This window comes from Hypanus sabinus, chromosome 5 (genome assembly GCF_030144855.1).
Source record: "Hypanus sabinus isolate sHypSab1 chromosome 5, sHypSab1.hap1, whole genome shotgun sequence".
In the NCBI taxonomy this organism is placed as follows: Eukaryota; Metazoa; Chordata; class Chondrichthyes; order Myliobatiformes; family Dasyatidae; genus Hypanus; species Hypanus sabinus.
The window spans coordinates 123,069,118-123,075,117 of record NC_082710.1 but is presented as its reverse complement, the minus strand read 5'-3'; the positions used below and the strand labels follow the sequence as shown (position 1 = coordinate 123,075,117).

The following is a 6,000-nucleotide window of genomic DNA, read 5'->3' as shown; positions in this document are numbered from 1 at the left end:
TTTACATAACTGAATATGTTAATCATTTTCCATTGCAGCTGGAACACTCCTGCTTATATTTAAATGCATCTTTCTGCACTGACTCAACCATTCCTTGTATGGAAAGTGTTATATCTAACTGTGCCTTCAGGGATTTTGCAGCAAAAAGAAATCTAAAGCGAGGCTTACTGAATCTCAATTTTATAAATCTTGCACCAAAATACAGTTCCAGTTTGCTCTGAAAAAATAATGTAATAATGTGGAGCTGCGAATTTCAACAATGCTATATTTACCTGAGTAGCCTATCTAACAGGCAACATGCTCATTCTGAGTTGAAAGTGCCGACTACATTAATATGGATTTGAAGAGAAGCAACAAATATCAGGAACAGAAATATACATTAGGCCCATGCGCAGGCTAATAAGGGGAGCTTGGAGCTGCCGAGCTGCATGTCCCATACGACAGATTGGGGTCAGAGCAAAGGACCGAGTCTGCTGTTGAGAGTTTCTCTCAGACAGGAAGGGAAGTAGAAACGACATGAAGCCACGGAGAAGATGGACGTAGTGAACGTGAGGTGATATTTAATGGCAGATAGGAGTTCTATGGAGGAAGGTGGGTGGTAGGTTTCAGGGAAATGGGAAAATAAGCAACCAATTGGGGATTGTAGTGATAAAGGCAGTAGGCAGGATTCAAATAAAACAAGGATGGAAGAGTGTAAGGTTTTGTTCAGTTTTGAATGGGACCTGTTTCTGACATCAATCCAATTAGATTAACTCAAGATTTGAAAAAAAAATAGGAGATATTGTGGGCACTAAATCTTCAAGGGAAAGGGCACACTTAGTGTTCTGTAAACATTGTAAGTAATGTGAGAAAGTGTGAGGGTTAAAAGCTGCAAAAAGAACAGAGGTAACACCAATGAATTATATTGACTGACAGTGGCTTTGGAGAATAATCTCTGGAGTGCTTCAAGATGTATCTATGCACCAAGTTAAAAATAATTCAGTCAGGGGAAAAGTTGTGGATGCTAAACACTTTAAAGGGTTTTATGCTGGAGTTAGAACATATAGCTGAATGTAAGGGTAAAAAGTGGGGTGGTACATGTGGTTGAGAACATGATTATGGCAATTGTAAAGAACTCGTAAGGATAAATTGTAGCAACTTCGAAGGAGAGCATAGCTCTGCTTATGCAGGGTATCCTGTACATAAGAAAGCTGAGGAAGTGCAGCATGCTTGGGTAGAAATGGGCATGCCATAATGCACAGATTCTGTAGAAAGTACAGAAGACTGTGCCAATGGGACCTATTAATATCTAGAATACAGAGAGTTTAAAGATTGTGTAAAGTGCATGAGTGTATGACAAAGAATTCTCCGATTGTTGATAAAGTTTCTCACTTCCGTGGCCAATGTGGGAAATTATACAACATAAATTACAAGTAGGACAGAAAAAAAATTATATTAAAAGGTGCAGAAAAAAATCTAGAGATAAAAGGCTTAAATCAAGAAGTTATTAATGATGCCTTAAAAGGGAGAGTAAATAAAGATCAGACTTCAAAGGAGGGCTGTTAATATATTTTTAAAAACTTAGAATGCAATACTAGAAGCCGGATAACTAATGGTCATGAATGTAAGAAATTTAATGAAAATTTACCAAAGAAACCTGATGTTATATGTGTACAGGAAACCTGGTTGAAATCTTTTCCAAGTTTTAAGACACAAAATTATGTTGATGTAAGATACAACCTGAAAATAGTTAACAGAGAAGTGGCTACCTTTGTCAAAACTGGGATAGCATATCGAGATATGGAAATTGAAGTTGTTTATTAATTAATTGTGGTTGAAATTTGAGGAAAGAAGAGTGAAGTACAAACAATATTTTTTATAATCCTTGTGAAAGGTTAACACCTGATGTCTTGGAAAGTGTGGTTGGAAATGGGAAAAATAAGGTTATTTGGTGTCAGGATTTCAGTGCTCATAACACTATGTGGGGCGTAGTGACACAAATGTGAATGGGATGGTGGTGGAAAACTTTCTGAAAGAAAAGTGTTTGTTGTGTTTGAATGATGGTAGGATGACAAGGATATATCTATTTAACAACACTGTTTCTGCTACAAGCCTTCTGCTGGTAGTTGAGATTATAGCAAGTGTGTGCTCCTGTAATGTACATAATGATACAATAGTGGGGAGTGATCATTTCTCCATTATCTGTGCAATAGGAATAGATGTTTTTCAGAGGAAAGGTGTCAGTACTTCTAGTTGAACTCCGTCTTTATGTGTGTTTTCCACCTAGCTGTCAGTCTGTGGTATTGTATTGCCATGTGCTCCTGTCTCTGCTCCTGCTCCACTCCGGCCCCTGTATTACTGAGTACTCCATCTCTCACCTGCTTCTCATTATTACCTGTTTTGTTGCTGCCTGTGTCTCATTTTGCTCCACCTATCATCTGCCTCTCTGTTTATTTCAGTCCTGTATTTTCACCTGCTTGTAGCCAGGTTGTGTCACTAAGATTTCCTGAGCCTTTCCAGCATTTGTATTTGAACTCTGTCTGCATATTGAATCTGCCTGATTCTGATTTTTGGATATTTCTGGATGTTTTGATCTCTGTCTGAACTTTGACACTGACTTTGTTTGCACCTTGGGATTTGTTACTCAATTAACATCACTGTGTGCACAGTACTGGGTCTGCGATTGGATCCCTGCTCCAGTGCCCTGACAGTACAATCTGGCCATAATGGATTGAGCAGACCCCAGTCATTTGAGAGCTGTCCTGGAACAACAGGGAGTGCTGTTGGGAAGACACCAGAACCAGCTGGACTCTGCGTTCAAGGCAGTGGAGTTGCTTTCCGCCAACGTAGCTGATCTTGCGGCCCAGACTCAGTCACTCCAGCTGTCCCAGAGCGCCCATCGACATTCTGCGACTGCCCCTCCTTCTGTGTTCTCGCTCAATCCTCCCATTCAAGAGCCCTGTCTGCCTCCTCCAGAAAAGTACTCGGGTGAGCCTGGTACCTGCTGCTCTTTTCTTTCCCAGTGCACCATCATTTTTGAATTACAACTAACAATTCTGACTGAGCCAAAGTAGCCTCCATTATCATCCAACTGGCTGGTGGGGCGATAGAATGGGGAACAGCTGTCTGGGAGGCAGGCTCCCCTTTCTGCAGTTGTTTTCAGTTACTTTTGGAGGAGATGAAAGAAGTGTTTGCCCGTTCTAAACATGGGACAGAGGCTGCCTGTGAAATGCTGCACATGCACCAAAGGTGCAGATCTGTGACAGATTACACTATAGTGTTCTGGACCCTAGCCACCTCCAGTGGCTGGAACCTGGAGGCACAGTACAACACCTTCCTGAACGGCCTCTCTGAAGACATCAAAGATGAGCTGGTCACCCAGGACCTTCCTGCCACCTTTGAAGCCCCGGTGCATTTGGCCATTCGTATTGATGTTTGCCTTCAGCAGTGCTGCAGAGGGAGGGGTTACAGAGGGTCCCTGGGGGCACTGGGTGAGTTCCAAGCTCCTTGTCAGTCTACATTGCCCTGCCATTCACCTCCATCTACAATTCCTGTTCCAGAGCCCGAGGCTATGCATGTTGACCGTACCCGCCTGATGCCAACTGAAAGACAAAGGAGAATCAGCACCCGTTCCTGTCTGTACTGTGGCCAACCATGCCATTTCATCTCCACCTGCCCAGTAAAAACCGGCACTCACCAGTAGGTTGAGGAGTACTGGTGAGTGTGACCCCTTACATACCTTACATACCTCACTTACATACCTGCTTCTCTGGAGTGTGGCGTCCACCGCCAAACAGTCTCTGTCTTGGTCGATTCTGGTGTGGAGAGATGTTTATCGATTCCGGCTTGACTGCCTTCTGGGGACTATCCATGTCTGTTCTGCTGTCACTGTTAATGGCCAATGACTTGAATGGTCAGAGGCTGGATAACATTACCCATGTCAGGTAACCATCATGAAAATTTAACCCTTTGTTATTGACTGTCCTAAAGCTCTCATTGTCCTGGGCCACCCCTGATTAGACAGACACAACCCCCACATTGACCAGCTCAGTCGTAAGTTTGTAGGCTGGAGCCCATTCTGTCACTCTCACTGCTTCTGCCATGCTCAGATCCACTTGTCCTCAAACCCAGATACCCCTGAGGAATTTCCAGAACTTAGTGTGATCCCTCCTGAATACATGGGCATCAAGACTGTGTTCAGCAAGTCCCAGGCTTGCTGAATTCAGAAACTGGGAGCTGCTGGCTGTGAAGCTAGCTCTGGAGGAGTGGAGGTATTGGCTGGAGGGAGCAAAGGTGCCATTCTTAGTCTGGACTGATCACAAGAATCTGGAATATATCAGTAGGACCAAGCATCTCAACTCCCGTCAAGCTCGTTGGTCCCTGTTTTTCTCGAGATTCAATTTTACTCTGTCCTTCCGCCCTGGTTCCAAGAATAGGAAACCCGATGCCCTCTCCCAAAGATTTCCCTCCTCTGAGACCCTGAGATCCCTGATGTCATCCTCCCTGCTGTCTGGTGGGTGTCACATAATGGGACATTGGAGCCATGGTGCGAGCTGCTCAACAGAGCGAGGTAGCCTCTAGTCAATGCCCCACTAACTGAGTTTATGTTCCCAGCTCTGTCTGCTCACAGGTATTGCAATGGGGTCATTCTTCCCGGTTATCCTGTCACCCTGGAACCAAGCTTACTCAGGCTTTCATTAATTGGCTGTTCTGGTGGCCCTGCATGGGAGATGACATCTGCAACTTCATCTCAGCCTGCTCAAGGCAAGAACTCTAACCAGTCGCCTGCTGGTCTGTTACAACCCCTGTCTATCCCCAAGAGACCCTGATCCCACATTGCCCTGGATTTTGTCACCAGTCTTCTCCCATCAGATGGTAATACCACCATTCTCGCAATAGTTGATCATTTCTCCAAGTCTGTATACTTCATTCCTTTACCTAAACTTCCCTTGGCCGAAGAAACAGCCAATTACTAGTTTTGCATGTTTTTAAATTACATGGTTTACCTGTAGATATTAGGTCATACAGGAACTCTCAATTTACATTCAACTTCTGGAGGGAATTCTGTAATCTTCTGGGTGCCTCTGTGAGTCTGTCTTCAGAATTCCACCCACAGACCAACGGCCATACTGAGTGGGCCAACCAAGAGCTAGAGATTGTATTGCATTGTCTGGTCTCCCAGAGCCATTACACATGGAGTCAGCAGCTACCCTGGGTCGAATACACCATCAAGTCTTATCCGTCCTCAACAACCAGTCTGTCTCCCTTCGAGTGCTGCCTTGGCTACCAACCACTTCTGCTTCCTGCCCAGGAGGAGGAGGTTGGCATTCCATCTGTCAAGACATTCATCCGCTGTTGTCACCGGACGTGGAGGTGCACTCGTTCTGCCCTTCTCTGTTCCTCTGCTAGGATCAAGTGTCAAGCTGACTGCTGTTGCTCCAAGGCCCCACATTACTGCCAGGGACAGCGTAACTGGCTTTCAACCCGAAACCTGCTCCTCAAGGTGGATTCCTGCAAGCTCGTCCCTTGCTTAATTGGTCCCTTTCCCATTGCTAAAGTCATCAGCCCTGCTGCCATCTTTCTCAAGCTCCCCTCCACTCTCTGCCGCATTCATCCCACCTTCCACGTGTCCCACATCAAGCCTTTCATGAGCCACCCCTTGTGCCCTATCCCCAACCTGCGCCCTCCCCCACGGCTCATCGATGGGTCAGAGGCCTTCATGGTGTGTCAACTGCTGGACGTTCGTCGCTGGGGCCACGGCCTGTAGTACCTTGTGGACTGGGAAGGCTATGGTCCTGAGGAGAGGTGCTGGGTCCCGGCTTGTAACATCCTGGACCCCTCTCTCATCAGGAACTTTCATCGCCAGCACCCAGCTCTCCCTGCCGTGACGCTAGGAGGCGTTCATGGGGGGGGGGGGGGCATTACTGTCAGTACCTTAAGTTGAACTGTCTTTTTGTGCATTTTTCCACTAGCTGTCAGTATGAGGTTTTGTATTGCCATCTGCTCCTGTCTGCTCCTGCT

The 6,000-nt window shown here is 45.6% G+C and overlaps 1 long non-coding RNA gene across 1 annotated transcript in view; it reads left to right on the top strand.

Annotated features, from left to right (window-relative positions):
- The first annotated feature begins 419 nt into the window (after window positions 1-419).
- LOC132393759 (uncharacterized) overlaps window positions 420-6,000 on the top strand; it is a 97,130-nt gene continuing 91,549 nt past the window's right edge. The window contains exon 1 of the long non-coding RNA XR_009512075.1: window positions 420-553. This is a non-coding gene — a long non-coding RNA (uncharacterized LOC132393759). The remainder of the gene's footprint in view (window positions 554-6,000) is intronic.